General features: G+C 46.7%; 1 protein-coding gene across 3 annotated transcripts in view; it reads left to right on the top strand.

The window, feature by feature from the left end:
• Window positions 1–14,584: 14,584 nt before the first annotated feature.
• Window positions 14,585–24,005, top strand: part of LOC112574478 (orexin receptor type 2-like) — a 42,527-nt gene continuing 33,106 nt past the window's right edge. For 2 of the 3 annotated variants that reach the window (XM_025255580.1, XM_025255579.1), the window contains exon 1: window positions 14,586–14,904. The gene's annotated coding sequence lies outside the window, so the exon portion shown is untranslated. Of the gene's footprint in view, window positions 14,905–24,005 lie in introns of all 3 variants that reach the window. The other variant, XM_025255582.1, reaches the window with a different exon arrangement.

Genomic DNA, 24,005 nt, shown 5'->3' with positions numbered 1-24,005 from the left:
AAAGTAAACCGAAAAAATCCTGAGAGTGAAACTACTGTCACCTGAAAGTGATTTAAAAATACTCCGACTAGCATCTCACAACTCACAGCGACATCTTTGTGGCCTTCAAAAGGCTTCCCACGATCCCCTGGCGGCCCGGATGTAATCATAGCAAACACGCCGGTAGAGGGCGTCACACAAGCAGGAATGAAAAGTTAGTGAAGTGAACCTCGCAGGAAACGAACACACAAAAAGTCCGGAGAGAGAAAATTGAGGTCAGTGTCGTGGACTCTTTGTGTACCCCGACTGGATCACGTGGTCCACCTGGTTGCTGGCCACTTCCGCCAACAGGAACGTCTGGGGTTACTTACTTGATGGACGAGGCTTTGCGGGGGCGCGTATGTCAACAGCTTCACGGTGTCACAGATTTTAGTTTAAAGAATATTTTCTCCCCCGTCCTTTTTTCTCAAACAATGTCGTCTGCTGCGAGGTCTGGAAGCGTTCCAAAAATAAAAATTGTCGACATGTTTGGATCAGGCTTAACTCGAGTAGATGGGATCGAAAACCGACAGGCCATCGTTTGTTTGTTTATTTGTTTGTTTGTTTATTTGTTTGTTTGTTTGTGTTTAACGCCGTGCCGGGTCATCGTGGCTGGAGTCCCTTTGGCTTGAGAGAGGATTATCTGATCATCTATTCCAGGCTCTGGTGGAGTCGCTGTAGACTGTGTAAAACTGTGGAGGGTTAGCGCCTTCATTTTATTGCTTTGTTTTTCCGCCTTAATGATGGCGTCTGCCTGCAGCAAGGGCAGACAATGTCCGGCCACAGCGCAGCTCAGCGGTCAACACTTCTCTCCCTTGGTTACTCGCTGCGTGTGGACCAGTGTCAGCTCACACTTTGCCAAGTGTGTGGGTCCGATGGACCTCTTCTCGCTTGTAAGGACACGAGAGTCTGTCATGTGTCATCTCTGGACACGTGATATACCAGGGGCGCAGTTACAGCTGTGACGTCATGCAGATCGTAGCCGTGACGTCATAAAAGACGATGACCCCAAGAGATGCCGTGACATGCAGACAGGGAACGGCACTCTGTCTATGACGTCACTCAGGTGGGCTGATCTGATGGAGGTGTGACGTGTTGCACGGGGCATCTGTGACGTGCAGATTACACGAGGGGACTGTACTGTCATTACAGAAAGATTTGATGTAACCGTGACGTCGACAGACTAGATGACAACTCCTTGCTGTGATGGACCTGTGACGTCATCCACAGTCTCAAGATGTCAGCTGACGCTGTTAACTGTCGGATGAGATTTGCAGGAGAGCAGCGGGACCTGGGAGCGGGACAGGTTTACGGCAGCCATTGCCACCGCCTGAAGACCCCCGATATCTCTCGTGCTGCAGTAAACCGGAAGCTGGGGGGAGTTATGGACACTTGTGTCCAAGAGCCTCCATCTGGACTTGTTTATGGGCCGCCATTTCCGCATGGCACAAACAATCACTAGCGATGTGGTGAGAGATAGCGAAAGCGCGCATGCTCACAAAAACAATTCACCTTTTTAAAAACAGTTTAACAGCACAACACAAAGCATCTTTATGAACCACGTGGCAGGAAGACGACAGGACCGGTGAAGAGGAAGAAGCAGTAAGGAGGCGAGAAGTGGAGTGCACGAGCCTGTGAGTACTTACACGTGTTTATAAACAAACATGTTGATGCTTAGCTGAGCTCGTGCACTCGACACCGACAGGCAGGTGGTGTGAGTGGAGGTGTTCAGATGACGGAGGACAACAACAACACCCTGTGGCTGTCCACGTGACCACCACTCGCCAGGAGGAGCCACGCTGAGTGCAGTTCACTCACAGCTCACACGGGGTCAGCGAGATGCAGCAGTCTCTGGGGTCAAGGCCCTCCCGTCACCTCTCAGCGGCACAGAGTTGGACAAAGTCACGGATGGAGGTTCGTGATGCCGCCATGATGACTTGCCAACAATGACCTCAAAAGAAGATAATCACTTCCAGCATCTCCTCCTCTCTTCTCCTGCTCTTTCCTTCTCCGCCCTTCTATCGTCTGACATCGGTCTCTTTCTTCACCTATCACGTGGTCTCTCTTTTTCTTTATCCTGATATCTTCTCTCTTTTTCTTTCTATCTTCGTTCTGGCTGTCTATCTGTATTTGTCTGTTCTGTCTCTCCTGTCTCTGTCTCGCTGTCTCCTGTCTCCTGCTATCATTCTCCGCGTCTTGTCCACGTCTCCAGGCCCTCCTAATCTCCAAATATTGATAAAAGCGAAGCTCCCTGGGACCTAAATGACTTAATATTGAATGAGGCTAGCAAGGGGGCTCACTCCCAGTCCTTCACTTCCATTTCCTGATGACAATGTTGACTTTTAAAGGAAGGAGAACAAAGGAGTTCAACAAGCTCAAAAAACGCTTAAAGACACAAAGACAAACTGCAAGATGCTCTGGTGGGCGGTGGGCGGTAGAGAGAGGATTCCTTTGTTTCACGGGCCAAAGATTCAGAGGAGAAAGACAGAAAGAAAGAGGAAAAGCGATTTGCTTTGAGCTAAGTGCAGTAAAGTCAACAACTCCATTAGTCTCCAGTTAGTAACAACAAGTAGTCTCCAGTCTCCAGTCTCCAGCAGTTGTTGGCTTTTTGATAGTGTGGATGACTGAGGACATCAACGTGGACTGGACATGGTGCTTTGCTGTCTTCCTTCTGGTATTTCTCGGTTATGTTCTCTGTAGATAATTTCTTTTGTGACTTTATTCTGTTTTATCATATTTTCACAGGGCACGTGAAGCTCGGAAACTGAAATGCTTGGTCGCTCCTTAGGAAATGTTGCGGCTTCTCTCTCTCTCGAAGGAGAGAGAGAGAGGGAGGGATGTAGGAATACCAAAGCTCGGGGACCAAAAATAATAAAATTCAAAAGGTTGTATCTCAGCCAAATCACTGTCTTCTCAAGTCTCGATCCCGGGAAGCTGGCAACTCTCCCACAAAGCAAATCTTTCAACGACTGAGAAAAGGAAGTATGCCACACAATGAGACTGCTAGAAAATCCCGCACAACAAATAAAAGTCCAGACGACTTCTGAAGAAAAGGCGTCGAGACAAGTCGTGGAGCAGAATGATGGCCACACAAACGAATCCCTGGACAGTAAAATCCTCATTTGGACCCGCGCCTGTCGCCAGCCCCACGTAACCTGACGGTTGACGACTCGATTCCCCCTCAGTCCGCCGACACTCAGAATATTTCATTTCCACGATAGGTTAAAGAATCTCTGGAGGCTGGAGGACTTTTCATTATTGCTACAACAATACAATGTAGGAGTGATGGCGCTTTGTTGTCTTTTCTAAGATGACTGAGCTCCTCATGTTCAGATGTCGGAGCGGGAACACAAAGGTCACAAGGGTCAACTTGCGTGACTGACATGACACACGTGACATGCTGCTGTCAGTGATTCGATGACAGACGTGACTGCCTGACACGTGTGACATGCTCCAGTGCGTGTTTTTGCTCCTCTAAGGGAAGATAAGCGAGACGCTGGCGAGGGCAGTCTCACAGTGTTCTCTCCCCTACTTTCTAACCCAATGTTTTTTCACGGAGGTAATCCTCTCACTCCGTTTTTGTTTCTAGCTGTCCTTGACACCATCATTTCCCTGCTGGGCTTTGATCCTTGTCTTTTTAAGTCTTCTCGTAATTGTTCTACCAGCGTTCTCTCGTTTTTCAGTTTTTTTTTCACTCGTTTCTTTCTCCGGATCCTCCCCGAATCCAAGTAGAGAGGTGTGCTTGACTTCTTGCTGCGCTATGAAGTTGCTTTTTTGGATTAAAATTAATGTGGAAATGTTGAATCTGCATAGAGGAGAAGAAGTATTATGGGACCAGACAAGTGCCAGACGAAGGATGTTCAAGGAAGAACATTTATTTTCATTGGCGAAGGGCGACAATTTGATAGCATTAAGCAGCGCCATCCTCCCTGGCGGTTCCTGACAGAATTATTGTCGATGCTTGTCGGAAAGTCTGTAAAGTGAAGAATTTGAAAATACGACCGAAAATACATCACAGAAATGCATACTTGTTGAATTATGGAGTCTGCTGCAGCAGCAGGATGCTAATACTCGTACCAGACCGCGAGCAAGCTCAGCTAGAAAGAAGAAGAATAAAGACTTGTGAGAAGGAGGAATGTATCCATCTTCACAGACTCTCAAAGTGCTAAAGTCCACTTGGCCTGGAGGTCACCACTGGACGGCGGTCTTCCACAAACTTGAAGGGGAGTCGTTTCTCGGTTCCTTCCTCCTTCTGTCTTTCCCCAAACTGGCTGTTTGCTTGTCGCCATAGAAACCGAGTTTTCTTTGTGAGCCGTGGAAGCCGGCAAACACCAGGCGGGCTGCCAGCCCTGTGGGGAGCAAATATGGCGGGAAATGATCTCCAAAACCAGTCGCAGACCAGAAGAGAGGAAGGGGAAATATCGCGGAAGTGAAGACAAGCGAGAAGGTTTGAAGAAAAACTGGGAAGAGAAAAAGGAGGCAGAAGGAGGCGACGTGTTGACGAACAGCACGAGAGGAAAACTGACTGAGGAGCCAATGAGCAGCAGAGAAGAAACAATTCTCACTGCCAGGTCACACACTTTCGCTTGATTTCACTTCATCGTCTCTTCCGGAGGCATCGTTGTCATCCGGGGTCTTGCTCCTATCTCTCTGTATCTACCAGTCTGTTTGTTTGTTTGCCTACTTGTCAGTGTGTCTGTCTTCCTGTCGGTCTCTGACCTCTGTGCTGCCTGCAACCTGGCAACGATGGGTGGGCACCATCTTCGCAAAAAGTGGACACCCGAAATAATGGATGTCTCTCGCACCTCACTAACCTGCAAGGAACCACTTCGCCTTTTTATGTACAGGGAGGGACGAAGGGAGGAAGGGAGGAAGGGAGGAAGGGATTGTTTTGCTTCTTGAAAGTACATAGACATCAGAAATAAAAACAAAATCCTACAAAATTACAAAATCAGAAAGCGTGACCGTGGAGCCAAGGGGTGCAGGTAGTCTGGCACAGGGTGGTGCAGGTGTAATGGAGGGACAGCAGGTTGTAGCCACAAAAACATTGACTGAGTTTTGCCGGTCGCGAACCACTTAGCTGATTTACTGGACAAGCGGCGTGTTTTGAGATAATAACTTCTGTTTGCTTGGGGTGCATGCTGGAAGATTTATGTCTCTGAACAGTCAGGCACCCCCCTCGAGAGGAGAGAGGCTGCAACAGCAGACACTGGGTGTCTCGGGCATCACAAGTGGAATGTGAGGAATGCAGGTCTTTGCATGGCGAGACAGCTCAGTCCTCCAGTCCGACTTTGACAGGGAATTCATGTAATCACATCTGATTACAGACTACTTCAGTTCCGAGTGGGTTGATGCTACTTTTAGCCTGTAGTGTTTACAATAGTCTTCGTATTTCCAGTGGGTATGATGATTTATTTATATTTACTAAAAGTATTCTTTCACTGTGTCGCTTAGCTATGAAGTGAAACATTATTTAAGTTTAAATTTTAAAACTGTTTGTGGAATGTACAATAGGAGTGAATGGAGAGTTCACGGATTACGAAAGGTATTTCTTTGTGAAAGAAATGGGTTTTTAGGTTGGACTTGACAGCCGAGAATGAAGACAAAGGTCGAAAAGGAACGATGAGCCAGAAGAAAAGCATTTGCCAAATTTTTCTCGTTTGATGCAAAGCACAGAGAGGTCAGCACAGTGCAGAGGTCAGCACAGAGTAGAGGTCAGCATAGTGTAGAGGTCAGCACAGAGCAGAGGTCAGCACCAGCAGATGGGAAAATGATTTGGGTGGTAGTCAGTAGCTGAGGTTGGTATGCTGGGACGAGGCCGGAAAGCAAGCTATCATCATCGTCTTCTTCAATCTTCAATCTTCTTCAATCTGCTCATCTGTATGAGAGCTCAGCAGTACGCGCTACAAAAGAAAGACTACAAGCCTACCATCACAAAACATGCTCGGGCAAAGGGAAGCCGCCATGGCAGACATGAAGGAAATGCATGGATGAGGATGAAGAACTAATAGTCTGCAAGATGGAGAGAAATTGAGTTTTTAAACAACAGACCTCATTTGAACGTACAGACAGTTTGAAGAGAAAGATAAAAATAATTCCAAACAGCGGGGCTTGAGATAGAAAAGCAGAGCCAGGCGAATTTTTCCCGTTTGGACAGGGAGGAGGGCGACAGGGAGGAGGGCGACACCAGCAGACCGGAGACCGACTCGGGTGGCAAGGCATCAGCAGCTGAGACAGGTATGCATGGGTGAGCACAGCGTGGCCATCTTGTAGACGGTTGTTGGATGTGTGTGCAGCTCAAAGATGATGGACCTCATTGATGTGAGGCACGATGCAATGATGTGTCGGTAGCAACACACAGTGGAGCTGCTCACCCCTCCGTCAGCCTCCATCCCGATTAACGGCGACTGCCAGGCGCTTGCTGTCCAAACAGAAAATGGCTAAAACGCAGTTGTGTCATCTGCCGAGACAGTTGTCTTCCCTTGTCTGACTTGTAAACTCCAGTGCGTGACGCGTTCGCCTCCATTCCTCAAGTCCCATTACTCGGCGTGACAGGCCGCGGGGTCACGTGGGTTCAGCAAGGGAGGAACTCTTACGCCTGACAACCTGTCAGAGGCGATGGCGGGTGTGAAGGCCTGTGACGTCACTAGTTTCTGTTGGTCGGCGCTGTTGACGTCACCTCGTCCCTAGTCGACATCTCTACTCTCGTGTCAGCTGGCAGGTGGCGCCACCAGCAGGCTGGTGATGTGGCGATGACGGCAAAGACAAACAACAGTAGTAGTAGTCGTAGGGCTGTAGGCATGTCACGTGTGAACACCTCACAACGACCGCCACCACACAACATCAACACTACAGAAACATCATCAAAACATCCAGCTGTGTGCTACTAGTCTCATTATTAGATAGTCTACATTACGTTCAAAGTATTTTACATTTTATAAACAGCTGGATTTAAAATACCACTTAACTAAAAAAAAAACCGCTAATTTTTGTTATAAACCAAACGATTCTTGGAAATAAATGTAAAAAATGCCACGTGGTACAATAGTATAACATCAATGTCGGGGCATCCTCCAGCGGAGAGGGGAATGAAGCACATGTAAAGTTGAAATTAGCAGACATTACTGTGAGATAGCCACGAGGCTATGGCGGTCATCAAGCCGCTATTATCGCCAGCTATTATCTCTGAAGGCACGAATTACGACATGATGGCGATGATCATCAGCCTGTTAAGTCCTTCCGGAAGTTTGAAAGATTAACGAGCAGCTCACCTCACTCGTCTGAGAGTGACGGATGATCAAAGGAGTGGTGTGAATAGCCGCAACACACAGATATCTTCACGGTGCTGGGCCGCCACTTCCGTCATTCTGGCGCATGCGCGGTTGGAGTTTCAATCAGTATTAGTGCGCTGGACTACTTCATCCGATAAGCCTCCTCTTCCTCCTTCTCTCTCTCTGTGTGCACGTGAATGTGTGAAGGCAAAGGTTTTAATGGAACACATTTAGTGTTGACCAGGCCACACACCATTCACCGACATTTCAATATTTTCCCACAAATGTGCACACACACACACACCGTGACACACACACACACACACACACACACACGCACGCACGCACACACACACGCACACACACACAGTGAAGTGCACGCAACAGACACAAGAACTCGTGTTCATCCATACAACTGCACATCTGCTTATTCCGTGCATCGTGAATGTTTTTGTTAGTCTTTTAGCCGAGCAGCGGGGAGATAAGATGGAGCACAGAGGGCGCTGTGGAGTGGAGAGATGAGTTGTCTCGCCCTGTGTTAACTCACAGTGTTACTCGATGCCAGCACTCCACTCACGCCCGCGGGCCGCCTCCTCCTCTCCTCCTCCTCTCCTCCTCTCAGATGCACGAGCGTGCTCAGTTCTGTGATGTTGCTACTCCAGTACTGGCCTCTGCCGTCTGAGCAATATTTTTAAAAAAGTAGATCAGGAGAAGAAGGGAAGGAGAAGAAGCAGAAAAGAAAGAAGACTATTAGTTTCTTGCTCAAACTGTTGTCGAAGCAGCAACTCGCGCGCACTGTGTGACACAAGGAGGCGACTTCTCACAGACAGTCTTGGGGAGCACGTGACCAGCGACAATATAATCCACACCTGCAGGCACTGAATCCTTTTTAAAGAAGCAAAGGAATAAAATGTGAGAGGAAGGGAGGACCGTGTAAAACACACACCGGTCAACGAGTACTTTGAAAATCAGGGAAAGGGGGGGGACAGCTAAATAGGGGGCGTGAAGGTCAAGAGACCAGCAATGACAATGGTGATTGATCACCCATACCTGAGATACTTACATACTGATAGTTTAGATACTGAGATAGTTTAGACAGCTGAGATACCTGAGATAGATAATGTGTATTTCTCTGTCAGCCTGGTATGTTTGCACACAAAAAGCCAGTCAATTAGAGAAATAATCTACTAATTCTTTAACGGAATCGAAGAGTGTGGGAATGATAGGTGAGAGGTGTGTATGTGTGTGTGAGAGAGATGTAAGTGAGAGAGGTGTGTATGTGTGTGTGTACGGGGTAAACCAAACAAGCTGACAACCGGAGGAAGAAAGATGCAAGGAAGCAGACGAGCGCCAAGAGACTTTTCATCTAGTGGATGGAATTAGGTGCCAGTGAACAAAGAAGGTTTTTTACTTGCAATCAGGTATTTCGGGTGGAATCAAAGGACAGGGGGAGCTGTCATCTTATCTCTGCCGACTCTGTAAGTGATAAGAAAGTCACCTACCCTCGCTCCAGCCAGTCATTAGCAGCTCCGACCTTTATTGAAGTTGTCATGATAGACACCTACCTTGATGAGAGCTACCTTCATGTCTGCCAGGTGTGCAAGTACTCAGTCATAAAATGATCTTCATTCAAAAGGTGTTCATGCTGTGTGTGTGTGTGAGTGTGCATGTGTCTGTGTGTATGTGTCTGTGTGTGTGTCTCTGTGTCTGTGTGTGCGCGCAGTTTGTGGACATTATGCTGACAGAAGGAGGAAAAGAGCAAAGAGTTGGCTGCGAGTGCCGACCAGCTGGTGCAGACGAATAATTGCAGATGATTGGAGAAAATTGAGATGGACGAGAGATGACTGAGGAAATCGCTGGGCCACGAGAGAAATGTTCTTTCCCGGAGTCTCCTCCATCGTCAGGCCCACAAACAGCCGGCCGCCCACAAACTCTAGTTACCCGGATCTTGTCCCCACGTGACAGTCCAAAAACGAGGACAAGACAACGGCTTGTGCCACGTTATGTCACATGATGTCACGAATTATTTTCAAATAATAATGTTGTAACAACAGGAAAAGCCCAAACACCTCCGACTATAACATCTATCGCTAGCCAACATCCCTTAGTATCATCCACACATCAAACCGTCTGAGGATGTTTTGAAAAGTCGACTTCAAACCGCGAAACCTCCGCCAACTGACCTCGCAACAGTTGCACAGTTAGGCTGTGTGGTGTCATGACACGTGTGACACCACCAATGACAGGTGAAACACAAACTACGACAGGTGTGACATCACCTACGACAGGTGTGACACCACCCACGACGACTGCGTACGACACCCGAAACACCTTGGCACCGTGTACAAATTTGAAAAAAAGGTTTTAGAATTAGTGTAAGTGGTTGGGTTAAAGGTTGGACCTACACGAGGGTTCAATGTCCGGATTGGGGCGGCAACTGTCTTGGATGTGAGGGAGTCTGTCCTGGCGTCCATACTTGGTATTATTAGTTAACAATTGTCCAGCACAGTTAGTACATATCTCTCCAGTACTATTAGCTGACCATAGGGCTAACCAGAAATGGCCAAACCATCCAGCATTCAGTCACCTGTCACAGTCTACTCCAGGTGTGGCGGCCGCCTACAGGAGTGTCTAGGAGTGCATCACACACTACCACAACCTGCAGTCACGTGTGGTGTAGGCGCGCTGGCTCTCTGTGTCCTTCCTTGAAAATAGTGAAATTTTGCTCCTTTTTCTGTCTTCCATTCCTTTTGAATATTTGTCACACAGCAGCAGTTGTCTCCCCCGTCTCCACTTATTCTCTGCACGCAACAGTTTCTTCTCTCCCCTTAAGCCTGACGCCTGCACCTGAGGTGATACATCTCACTCAGGCACGGAGCCTGACACACAGCTCATAGGGCTACACCAGTGAGCTAAAGCTGGCTTCCTCTTGGGAGACGCACGCACGCGCACATACACACAAGCAAGCACGCACACACACATATCACAAACACACACACACACGAACGCATACACACCACAAACATACATGCAAGCACGCACACACACACTCACACTCACACACACTCAGCCACACACACACTCACACACACTCACACACTCACACAGGGTAAAGAACAATTCTTGCTCATTGCACGCACGAGGACAGCATACATCAAGTCGGCTCCCCAAAGACTAAGCTGCAATTGATGACAAAAAAGAAAGCCGGGCGTGATAAATTAAAAGATTGTTTCACTTGATAAACAAAAACGATAACCACACGCGATGAACATGGAGATAATAAGAACATCGCAGCACAAGAAGACAATAAAAGTGGAATGGCAAAAAGCCTCACCCCAATCAGTCTCCGGCCTCTCCCCTCCTTCTTCACTCGCTTCTACATTATTGATGGATGCTCTGGTGCTAACAGCTCCCACCACATCACCCACGCAACTTTCACTCATTCCCCCGCACTGAAAAAACATATTTATGTCTTCTATCTATCTATATATATTGTATTCTATTTATATATTGTATTTGTTCACCGAGGTCACAAACAGTTCGTAAGGACCATTTCTTGTTTATTACTAGAGGAGCTAGTGCTGTCCTGCTTACCTTCATCCTAGATAGTAATTGAATAAAGTTAAATACACAAATTAACCAAACTTCATTGCTATTCATCTACACATTATCCAGTCTATAATATTCAGTACTATCAACAAGCAATATGTACATTATTAATCACCGTATAACAACAGGACAGCTATGCATTGTATTAATGATTGCGAAATAATCATTTGCTAGTACAGGTATGAAAATCTGTCGTTATTTGAATTTCATGTTTATAAACTAAATCATGTAATAACTTGCAGTACAAACATCTCAGTAAGTGATCCACAACTAATGGCGGGGACAGACTGTGAGAAATATTAGTGAGGAGATTATGTGGAAATATTATTTAGTATTTAATTGCAATATGTTGTCAGTATTTTCCTGTGATGGACTACATCCACAGAGACTGGGACTGAGTGACATGTTAACATGGACATCAGGGAACATGTAGCTACGTGTGTTACTGCTGTTGTTACACTGTTATTACTATGATAACCTGTACCTACCTGTGTTACTGCTGTTGTTACACCACATGTATTATACTTTATATTCATAGCAGCCTGGGGTCGACCCCAGGATGAACTATGGTAGCGATATCTGCTACTTACTGTATTGTTGTTGTTGTTGTTGTTGTCTCAGGGCTGACAACAGCCTCGACTTTCAAACCAACCCAGCGGTCTCAGCATCTACAGGCAAACTGTTGTGATGGACTGAGTTAGCTTCTCTCCATCCCTCCACACGGCTGTTTTGCTCCCTCATTACTTTTGAAAATTACGTTAACTTCTTCTCTGGTGGAAAGCTGGCGCATGCGCTGTCAGGCTCTCGCCGGGTCAAGGCTTGGCTGACCTTTGCTGGGGTCACAGAATGTTTTTCTCAGTAAAAGCGGTTCACACGCACATCTTGCGACTGGTGGCTGCTACAGCACGTGAGTCATGACATGTCACAGTGTCCTGATGACAAAACACACCACTGCCAAGATGGTCGCTGAAGCACGATAAGCATACAAAGCAGGGGGAGATGAGGGAGGGAGACCGAGGTGGCTGTGGTCCTGTGGAGGATCTGAGACTCACAAACCCTCGGTGAACTTGTGAACTCTGCGTCTAACTTCTGACTTAGCCCGGGTCACGAGTCTCTAGAGGTCAGCAACTGCCCGACACTGTGCTGGTCCTGCTACAGGTTGTTAGATGGCACTTGTACCACAGGAAGTGGTGTACAGAGCAGTGACAAGTCAATAAATATAAACAAACTCAACAACAACGGGTTCAGTCCAAGTACCAGTCAAGCTATGTGTCTATGTGTGCGTGAGTGTGTGTGGGTAGAAAGGCGAGAACCTGTGTGTTGTTCATGTTCCCTCTTAGAAGAGAGGACACCTATGGTGGTTCTAACACTGGCACCCGAGGCTCTAACACTGGTACCCGAGGTACCCGAGGCCAAACACTGACCGATTCTTTTCATCAACACCTCACCCACCGCCAAGCCAGCTTTTTATAGGCCTTTAACTGGGTGTCTGCAGTGAGGGTTGGAGAAGGAGAACATGAGGGTAGTCTGGGTAGATACAACAGGCTCCTCACCCCATCAAGTCAAGGACCATAAAGCTGGTGGACCTCCGTCTCGCGCGCAAGCAGATTACTCGGGACATGGACCATGAATTCCCTCGACTTTTACAATTTTATTTTGTACAATGCGTCTCTGAGCTGCAGTCGTATTTGTTTATTGAGATGCCGGGTATTAACTGTGCAATTCCAGGGCCCTACACGCAGAAGTCATCGCATGTCATCAATGTTTGGTTTAGGAAATGATAGCAACCAGCCATGTCCTCCACATCCACCCAGCTGCGAACAACGAAGACTGCTCTGTATGAGTCACTACTCACCCACTGCCACACTCTCTTGCTCTCCATGTCTGCTGTAACATCACAGACAGAATTGTGCTCCTTGCAAACAATTTGTTTTCCTGCAGTAAAACTACACACACCCGTGAGAACCGACTATTAATAAACTGATAAAAACTAAAGACTTCGCTCAATTAAATCATGACTGAACTCTGTAACCAAAATTAATCAGTGCGCAATTTTATTTTTTCAAGTTTTAATTTATTGTAAAAACAAAATATTTACATAGCAAGAACAGTAACTAGCCTCTAGCTATTGTTTTCTGTGGAGTATGGAGATTTCAACACTTAGTTTTTCTTGCAGCTTCTCTGTGAAGGATGTGAACCGCAAGCCTTTTGATTGATTGTCACAGATGATGTCTCTCACTGAAAGTGGACCTTTCAAAATAAACTGCTGAATCATAATGTAGATGAGGTTAATTTAAGCCCATACATGATTGTCATCATCCACACAACAAGTATTTGCACAGAATGATGGCTTCCTTCATATTTTCATAATAACAGAGAGAACCAGAGCAGCTCCGACGATGAAGTAGTTTCCAGACAGTCAACAGTTTGTCAACCTTCATCACTCGCAAACCAAATGTTTTAGTTTTAGTGAAAAAAGTTGTGGAAGCATTGCGATAACCTTCAGCAGAAAAGGATAGAATGGAAGATAGGTGGACACTGTCATTATTAATCTGTGATGAAAGCAGACCAGAGATAAGAAGAGTCTCATCAAGTCAGGTAGACGGAGGTACATGTACATCACTCTCCAGCTTGAAATTTTCCACCAAACTTTTCTTGGAGGGGAGGGAGGTCCCCAGGAGGACTTACATGACGATTGTTGCTGTCACTCGTCGGGTGTATCGTTTAATCTAATACCTCCCATTGTGTTCTTTATTTCATCTATTGCCCACCCGCACCTTAACAGACCTTGGAGTCGACAAAAGACTTTGCCTCAGGAATCCGTTGTTGTTGTGTAACTGTCGCCATGCGTGCAGCTTGCATTCACACCAGCACGTGACTTCTGTCAGCAGACTGTCGTATTGTGAGTTTATTTCCACCAATCGCTGGTTTAAATGTGGGATAAGCCCTGGGACTTGACACACAGCCGCTTGTTTAGCGGTGTAACCTTTATACTTAGCCTCTAAGACTGGCAGCAAACTTTTGTTACACCGCATTCTTTTGCCAAACCTAGAAAACCGGAAGTTGCGTGTGACGAGCTCAGTCTTCTCACGCAGCACAGGAAGCACTACGTCACTACGCGGGGGAGTGGTGTGGCTGTTGGATAAGTGCAGCCTGTAATGTCTGTAACACCTGTAATGTCTGTAACACCTGTAATGTCTGTAACACCTGTAACACCTGTAGCACCCGAGTGAACAAAAAAGCCCTCAATGCGTTAACAGGTGAGGATGAATGAACAAAAGTGAGCGGTGATTGAACAACCAGTGAACGATGGATGAAGAAGTAACGAGATAAACAAGTAAACAAATGAAGAAACTGAACATGGAGTGAACACTACACATCCTCCAGCAGAGCGACATCAACACGCGTATGGCGGCTGTCTTGTCCGTCCGTCCGTCTGTCTGCACCGAACTACAAATGTTGGTGTGGCCGTTGGTTGCTATGACGTGCCACAGGTGGTTGTCAGGAGGCAGGGCGTTATCGTGACGTGCCACCAGGTGGCTGTCGCCACCAGTGACGTAACACTAAGTTGTCGTGACGTGACACCTGCGAACCGCACGTGCGGGAGACGTTTCCGGGGCCCGAGTCGTGCGGCACGGCGCTGCGGCGGCCGACGGCGGGACGGCATCCAGCAGCAGCAGCAGCAGCAGCAGCAGCAGCAAGTGGCGTGCGTCGTGCAGCACTGGAGCGATGCGCGTGGTGCGTGCTGCTATAAAACAATTTTCTGGCCTGGCCTGCCAGTGCCTGCTGCTGACACCGCGCCCTCAATGATGTGGTGAAAACTTATCTCCTCCTCCTCTGGCTTCTAGTGCCGCCCTTCTCAGGGGGAACGTTCCTCCCGGTGTGGACTTGTGGTAGTTACTGCCGAGGGTTCGAACCCCACTCACTCCGTCATGCGCGCGGCGGAATAAACTGTCGTGGGCATCACTCGTCAAGAAGAAAAATTCGGCTTTGTTTTTAAAAAAAGGTAAGTTGACAGTTATTTTTTGTTTGCGTCTTGTGAGAGCAGCAGACCGTGTCTTGGAGAGACAGTCCAGACAGAACATCATCTCACTCTCCGTGCAGTGAGGGTGGAGGTCAGTCACAATGACTGTTTGTGTTCCACACTTACACCGCAGTGAATACATGAATATATTAGCATTACCAGCGCCGCACCACGCCAGTTTGGAACTCATTTTCCATGGGGAGAATGCAATTTGTGCTCAGGTCCTGTGCCAGACTCGTGGTTGCTAAACTGTGTCACAGTGTGTGTCACAGTGTGTGTCACAGTGTCTGTCACAGTGTGTCACAGTGTGTGTCACAGTGTCTGTCACAGTGTGTGTCACAGTGTCTGTCACAGTGTCTGTCACAGTGTCTGTCACAGTGTTTGTCCATGTCAACGCCGACATGACTGAGGTAAGGGGAGTGCCACCTCCGGGTATCGGCACCGTGTACCTGTAACCCCACTCTACCCCCATATCCATACTCTGGTACCATATGTTCAAGTCCCCATCATACCTCCGCATCTCGAGAGAAGTATTTTAAATTTCTTATTTAGCGAGGAGGACGTGTGCGCCCTCGGCACGAGGTGGATGTCTGGCGCATGGCACTCAGTGACAATATTCTCTCACCTCACGGCACACTAATAAGAAGCCTGCACTTAGATACAATATTATATTACCTGACGGAGATGCTAAGATGCCTCTGGTGATCGCCACAGCAGAGCGTTTGCACTGTTTATGTTTTTGTTTACTTATTGTTGTCACACGCGATGAAGTGAGCTCACTGACGAAAATGTATTTCTCACTTTGGCGCGTTGATAACATTTTAGTCAGGCCGAAACCTACTGAGACTGGAACATGCAGACCTAGGAATTTAATGGCAGCAGACATTAAAATTAAAGAAAAAAGGAGAAAGAAAGAAAAGGGAATGAAAGAAGGAAAGAAAGAAAAAATCCTCCAGAGAGACTATAAGAATGACAGAAGAGTAATCTGTTTATATTGAGGTTTATTCGGTTGAATGAGGACAAATCTCTCTACCTGTATATGACATATCTGTCTATAATGAGGTTTATTATTCTGGGACAGACATCTGTCTGAGACAAGTTTGACACAAATATATTTCTATGACGTGTTTATTATACTTTCTCTCTATCTTTGTTCGTCTTTTTGAGTGTCTGTGTGTCTGACTGCTTGTCTGTCTTAAAGCACTCGCCAAGACCAGACGATTCTCTCGTCTCTTGTGTCACTGTATGTTTCTCGGTTGTCGCCCCGGTACATATCATCCCCCCTCCACTCAGTGCCCCTCCCCTTCCCGCCCTGTGATGTCGTCTGGAAGCGGATGTCCACAGACAGCAGTCGGACGCTCTGCAGACTTGGCCACTTCCCTGGCCATCCCTCTCCCGCTGGCACCCTGGGTATGACACCCACAGCTGGCCATCCACACTGTCCACAGCACAGGACCTACAGCTGGCGGTCAGTGGCTGTCACGTGACCTGGGTATGAGACCCACAGCTGGCCATCCCCACAATGTCCACAACACAGGACCTACAGCTGGCAATCAGTGGCCAGACCTCTGGCTGCCAGTAGCGGGCTGTCACGTGACCTGCTCCACCTCTACATCGCACTCGGCATCAGACATCTTGCCCTCGCTCTCAGTTCTCGCCACGTCCTCGTGGACAGACATGGTGTCGGTCTTCACTTCACTGAGTCGGACACTCGCTGACCACCACAGCCGCTGACTTGCTGACCAGTGAAGTCGGTTGCTCTCTGGTTAACACCGTTGGTAGCGTGATCACGTGATTCAGTGACGCACTTGATGCCTGCCTTTGGCTGAAATGAATTTTCTTCTCTCAGTATCCAGCTGTGCGTGCTCCCCAGCAGCTGTATCTTTTCCCCAAGAAATGGCTGAACGCAGTGCTATCTGTGTAGGATGGGGTGGGTGAGTACAGGTTGACAGCAGGCCTTGTGTTCTGTGTTACATCGGGTAGCTATTAACAATGTTACATCGGGTGGACTGCTTCCACGGGGCTGGCTGCTATCTCCAGCGGATGTTCAGTGCTCAGTGTTTCTGGTTTTTGTTGTCCAGCACCTTGTGTGAGTGGCACAACATCCTAATCTTGTAGCTCCACTTTGTTAACAGATTAGGGAGAGAGTGAGAGAGACATCCGTGCTATCTGGCTTTCATCTCTCTTTCACTTCAGTCCATTTGCTTGATGTGCGCTCATTCTCTCCGTGTTCGTTAGTCCGCCTTTCGTTTTCCAATCGAGTTAAATTTATAAAAAGGGAGGCAATGCGATGCTGGCCTGCCGCACCTTGCAGGGTTAGTTGGTGCATTTCAAACACACGCATGCGCTGACGAACAGAACTAGAAACGTAAAATCGTGTTAAGACGAGGAAAGTAAGTTAGTGATATTTACAAACAATTACAAGTTGTTTACAAACACTCCAGTAACCAGCTGTCTAAACAATTATTAACTCCGATACGATATGTAAGTCAGCGAAACTAGTAGATGATCACAAATTACCGATGATTCGTGATTTCAAAAATTGATATATATCTGTATAAATACATCACGTACACAACGGTCAGACTTAGTTGTGATTTAATTAGACACCGGCACGTAGCACGTAGCACGTGACCCATTGCGACATGCACGTGCGCCGTGTGTGGGAAAGTCGTCTCGACAGAAAGTTGAGATCGTCACACCGGCTGTCATCTCGCTCTCGATCGGTAGAGAGGACACACACACACACGTATATATATATACACAGACTCACACACAGACTCACACACAGACACACACACACACATACACACACACATACACACACACGCAGAGTACTGGAGACTTGCATCATTTTATGTTTTCAGAAGGTCCTCCCTCGCGTGTATTGCATAAATTGTTTCGTCTTGTGTTTTTGTCTTTTACTCATCAGATCCTTTTAATCTACGTTGTGATTGCCGACCTTTCCTTTGTCTCGCTCTGTAATTTTCTGTCGTCGGGTACCCGATGTAGCAGCCAACCCACTGTAACCTATTTTCTCAAGCAAGAGCTTGATGCTTTAACCCACCCTTGCTATCACACTGTCAGGAGCACTACTTGTGTTTACTTATCATGAACACCTCAAACTGCCACAACACTTACTATTTGTATTTTGTGAATGGACTAGAGGAGGTTTTAACCCCAGCTTCCTGTTGATAAAATGGTGAACTGGGTGTAGACGGGTATGTTTAACCCTCTCGCTGTCTGACACCCCATTTAAAACATCCACAACCCGGCATTTCACATTTATCTTATTTTTACAACATTTTATCGCCACATTCAATTTTGCATTTGCTCTCATTTTTTAATTCTTCAAATTTTTCTTTGTCTTCATTTCATTTTTGTCTTTCATTCATCTACTCTTGTGGAATTTTTATGACGGCTTTAATATTTTAAAGTGCTGTGTCTGTCAAACATTCTCGGTCAGGTCTGTAATTTCAGTTTTTATTTATGTTAAGAAAGGCCCGCGGTTTTGTCTGTCACCCATTACAGGCTCCTCTTACACTCTAAAGGGTTAATGGATTGCTGCCAGGCTCTGGCATTCGCGGAACACGAGCGAATTCTTTCAAATTCCTAAAAAGCATGGATGTGTATCTACAAGAAAGTAGTTTTGTCGGCTCCATCTTTGAGTCTGGAGACACAGTCACATGCAACGAAGGATCAAAACATGAATTTGCGTTTCGTTTCCAAACGAGGAAAAACGAGAAAGAGACGATGATGTTTACTTGTAATATCAGAAACAAGATTTGGGGACGAACTGTCATCCAGCCTGCTGCTCTACAGTGTGTAGAACTCGTCCTGTAAACCCACACTTTCTCTCTCTCTCTCGACCCCTCCATGACCGCTTATTAAGTGACATTATCGAACCTCTCCCACAGAAATGCTGGATGTGCGACCGCCGAATCCTTCCGCCACCTGTCTGCAGAAGTAGTGCCAAGGTAATGGGCTGCCTGCATTTCTGTAACGTCACGCACAGCTCCCACAGACTGCGGTCTCACCGTGAGGAACTGTGACTCACTTCACGTAGTCACATTCACAGCTAGTCACGTGACTCCCGTAGCAAGCTGGTGACGTCACTCTAGCGACGTTACTCTAATAACAAGCGAGTGACGTCAGTACAGTTAGCGACATGACTCCCCTAGCAAGCTAGTGATGTCACTCACTACAGCTAGCGAAGTGACTAACCCTCATTAACACACCTAGTCACGTGACTCCCATAACAGCTAGTGACGTGACTCATAGCAGCTAGTGACGTGACTCCTATAACTGCTAGTCACGTGACTGCCCTAGCACGCACAGGCGTTCCTTGCTGGCGATGTATAGCGCTGCACTCACATGTCGAGTGTGATTAAGCTGCAACATTTAACCTTTCAACCCCCGCCATGAGGCTCGCACGTTTTGCCCTCGTTAGCCTCGTTGCTGAGACCAAAGCGAGTGAGGTCAAGCGAGGGAGGTCAAGCAGTCAAGACTGACATGCTTCTCGAGGTCAGTGTCTTAACATCAAAGTTCCTGCCTCCAGCATCATCTGTAGCAGCTGTCGGCGCCGTTTCCGCTTGTCAAGATGTGACAGACTTTGATAACATCGACCATCGCAACCATCCTCACCGCCTGCTGTACAGACTGGTACGTCACTATTACAGGAACTGTGCGCAGTATGGCAGCTCATGGCAGTCTAGAGGGGAACACTTCATGTTGTCTTTGATTTTCCCTCCACTGGTGCCAGGCCCTCCAGCGCCGCCAGGTGGCAGCGTGACTAGCGCCTCGTGCGGCCAGATTCCACTTCTCTGCCGGCTCATCGTTTCTCTCCTCGAGCTTCATTAGTCGCCAGACTTATTTCTTGCACACCAGATTTCTCCCTTCTATCATTCTCTATCTTTATTCTCCTCACACAATGTTTTCTTCCCACTATTCAGTGCCCGGTGGCGCAGCGGTTAGCGCCTGTCACCAACACCGTGAAGGTTCACTGTCCTGGGTTCAACTCTCGTCTCGGACACACCGTTCTTTCTCTGCATGTGGCATCTGTTTACAGGCTGGCTGCCTGGCCATGATATAGTTTAGTTGCTGGCTCGGCGTAAAATACCAATTCCCATCCCTCTTTCGTGATTATTCGTCTCGACTGACTGTGCAAGCGGCTTTGAGAGGGTGACAGGAGGACAAACAACGGACGGCAGGTCCTGATGCAAGCTGCAGACCAGAGCGGAAATTGCGACTCGCACATTTCTTGTTAATCTCCACAATACATCTGCAGGTTAGCAACAGTGATGTAGCAATGTGTCTGATGACAGTTATCTGTCTGACAACTGACAGCTTGCCCCGCCAACAGACACTTCGCGAGGCTTGTGGAGAGTTTTATTCCCTCAACACGTGAACTACAAAGACTTTAATCGCAGTGAAAGGTAGAGTCCAGGGACATCACCAGTTTCACAGAGAAGTGTGATGTGAGGACCTGTCTCCTCCTCAACTGATCATCTACACTTCAACCCATGTCCAAGATTCATTCTGGAAGTTACAGAAAGAGGAAGGATGACAGAGAAAGAGAAGTGAACTTATCAAGACCATTCACAACTGCATAGGAGGACCTTTGGTGCTGACATCATCCTCCACTCGCCTGCTGCAGTCTGTCCTTCTGTCTAACCCTCACACACACACACACATTCACACTCGTACTCATGGCTGCTTGTGCCAGGTTAGCTCGTGAGTTCGATTCACTTCCAACAATTTCACTTCCGCAGGTTTTGTTTCAATTAAAATTTGAGAAAGATTTCCATCGACAATTTTGTTGAAATTTTTATTTTCGTGTTTTTGATTTTGTAATGGAGATTCAAAAAGTTTGTTGACCAACATCTTTCTGCGTTCTTTCAGTAATATTTGCGGGAATGTCTCATTGCGAATCACAAATATTATTTTAGATAAAAACGACAAAAATAAAACATTTTATATTAAAATTCTACTGTTATCTGCTTTACATTAATTATGTAGATTAACACACAAAGTCTCTTTCTCTCTTTATTTTATTTGCGATTCACTTGGCGGCAGCAGATTGCATCTCCCAGCAAACAAATAAATATTGTGCATCAAAGGCGGGAAGAAATTATTTCCGCTGGAAATAAAAGATACAAACCTTCCCTACAAAAATTGTTTTAAAGATGAAAGGAGCCGGCATAACGACAATTGAATTGTTGTTCATCTTTGCTGAGTGACAGAGTGAACTAGTGTCACTACTAGAGACAGTTGTGTACAGTTTATCCCTGAATGTTACAGTAATCACTGTTCACCCACTGGTCACACCTGACTGATGGACTTCACGAAGTTTTTAGATGGAAAGAAAGTCTCAGACCGCGGATCGCCTTTTGGAGAGGCGGAGGGAAGGAGTGCATAATGGCGGGTGACGAGGCTTGACGGGAAGACAGAAAATGCTTGTTGATGACCTGCATTGACCTACACAACCATGTACAATCAACTTTCAATTGCCTGAGAGGCTTGTTAGTCTTCACAACAGAGAATCACTAGAGTTGTTGAAGCCATTGCTTGTGAATGTCGACTAATTTCTTTCGACTATCATCAGCCTCTAATTATCCAAACTTCGTGTTTACTTGTAAGATGGAGGGACGGAGGATTGAGTTGTTAGACACACCACACATTCTAACATTTTCTTGGTACATTTCTGTTACACGTGTAACATTCTTATAAACAGGTTTTAAACTAATTCAACATCGTCAACAAAATGTTTGGTGCTTGTAGAAGACATTCCCTCTGTTCCTGACAGCGGCAGGCTCCGTCGATGAAAGAGGAGAGAGGGAGGGAGGTGTCACTACATCAGTCACGTGCTCAATATCAACTGTCCAAGCTCATCCATTTCTAGCATCTTCTTGCTGTCTGGGAGGGAAGGTCTTTCACCTGCCTTCCAGGTCATTCACCCCAACTCATCCTCACAGCATCTGACAGGCTTGTCTCGTGCAGCGAGTAGATGAGTAGATGTTATTGTTTGCTGGACTGTGAGAGTGGATGTCAGTGTGTATGTGTTTGTGTTGTTGTGTTATTTCCTTGTTTGTTTTATCTGTTTGTGTGTTGGTGTGTTTGAGTACCTTTCTGTCATTCTTGATGTCATGCATGATACGAGCCACACAGATGCTCAAACCTCATCCCGACATATTCACAACATATCAGCAAGACCGAACTGTTTAACAGCAAAGATAATCGCGAGTGACAGAGCTCTGCAGTGGAGAGTGCAAAAACGAGCATCAATGGCAGGATGTAAGGACGGGTCAGAGGAGGTTGCACCAAAGAGATCGTTTGCTTGCACATCATCGATGACACTTCAATACCCTGCCATCCCCCTGTGACTCGGTGATGTATCCTCAGCTTAATTAACATCGATGTTTGGCCTGACAATCTTGTGAGTGTTTTTTGTTCACCTTCAAGCAGGAGTGAGACAAAATGTCTTGTACACGAGTTGCAGAACTCAGTGGGGGGCAAGACAGGGAGGATCACCTCGGTCTCCGTGTAGAAAATGTAAACACAGGCAATGCGATTGTTTTCTTGACTTCCTGTGTAAGTAGAGCCTTCAATCGCAGTTTGAATTTTTATTAGATTTTTGTTGCTTGTCTCACATCTCATGTATCATGGTCAGTCACGTGGGCGTCTCGCGAGGCGCATGCGCTCTTCACGCCTTCCTCATGTTAAAGTAGTCATGGAGATGTTTTGCCTCGCTCTCGTCTCACACCCCGCCTATAAGGCTAGGTCTCTAGGATGGAGGCGACGATGGGGCGGTTATGAAGGGAGGAGGAGCTGGGAGGACAGATTAACATGCCTGTCTGCAGGCTTTAGGGGGCTGGAGGTGATGAGGGAGGATATCACAGAGGTCAAGGGTTACAGGTTTGCGAACAGAGACTGATGGACATTAGCAGAAGACAGATGGGGAGGAATGGGGGAGCAGACAAGTCCAACACATGCCCATGAATTTCTAAACGTTTTTAACCGTTTTAAATGTCTCTGATTTTAAATCAGGAAATATATTTCTTTGATTATACTTTGAAATTTAAAACAGCCTATGTAGATAGCTTTCTAAAGTTTTGTTCAAAAGTTTTTATAAATCACCGATTTCAAGAATTTTTTTTTTTTTTAGAGTGGTAAAGGTAAGGACATTTTAAATTATTTTCCCAAGTCCTAGTCATCCTCCCCTTCATCTATTATCTATCATGATTACATCCTGTGCCACAGTTACAATATGTTTTTTTTTAAATAGAGTCTTTGTACTGGAATTGTCGCCTGAATGTCAAACAGGACTTCACACCTCAGAAGAGACTAAACTTCCCCAGTGTGCACTCTACACCCGCTACAGTGGTTGGTATGTTGGGTAGGCCACCCGCTCACACGTGAGGCTGAGCACTTGTCATCCTGTGATAATTAGCAATCAGTCCTGGTGTCTGCTTGTCTGGCTACAACAGGAGACAATGATTGGCTGGTGTGACTGAGCGATGTGAGTACAACTCACAACAAACTCTGCCGTCGTCACACATCACAGAGTCCACTAACTTCCGGCTGCCTCGTCACACGATTTGAATTTCCAGGCTTTGGTAAATACTAAACAGCCATCTTGGTTTATTTTAGAGCTAATGACTGAAGGCAGACACGCTTACAAGCTCATCTATCAAAACTTGAGAAGAGATAAACAAGCACAGAGTGGATGTCGTGAGGTCCGCTCACTGCACAGGCTCCACGTGACACTTCAATAACAGACTCTCGTAGCTCGGCCACGCTTCACTGACCACGGCGCGGTCTTCTCGTGCAGCTCACGTGTCTCTGACTGATCACGCACACACACACACACAAACACACACACACACACTGTTGAAATCTCACTGCCCGAGTATTGTGTGTGTGAGTTGTTAGAGAATCAACTCAGACTGGAGCAGCAGGCGGTGGGTAGAGCGCGGACTTTTTTTTTCTCTCTTGAGTGCAAAATGTTTAGTTTTTATTTTCTTCCCCTCGGTGTTGGTGCCAGCGCTGAGCTATTGCTGGAGCAGTGCACCGACTAATTATTT

The sequence above is a fragment of the Pomacea canaliculata genome, linkage group LG10 (assembly GCF_003073045.1).
Source record: "Pomacea canaliculata isolate SZHN2017 linkage group LG10, ASM307304v1, whole genome shotgun sequence".
Taxonomy (NCBI): Eukaryota; Metazoa; Mollusca; class Gastropoda; order Architaenioglossa; family Ampullariidae; genus Pomacea; species Pomacea canaliculata.
Note: the sequence above shows the minus strand (reverse complement) of the source record. Positions and strands in the feature narration are given on the sequence as shown.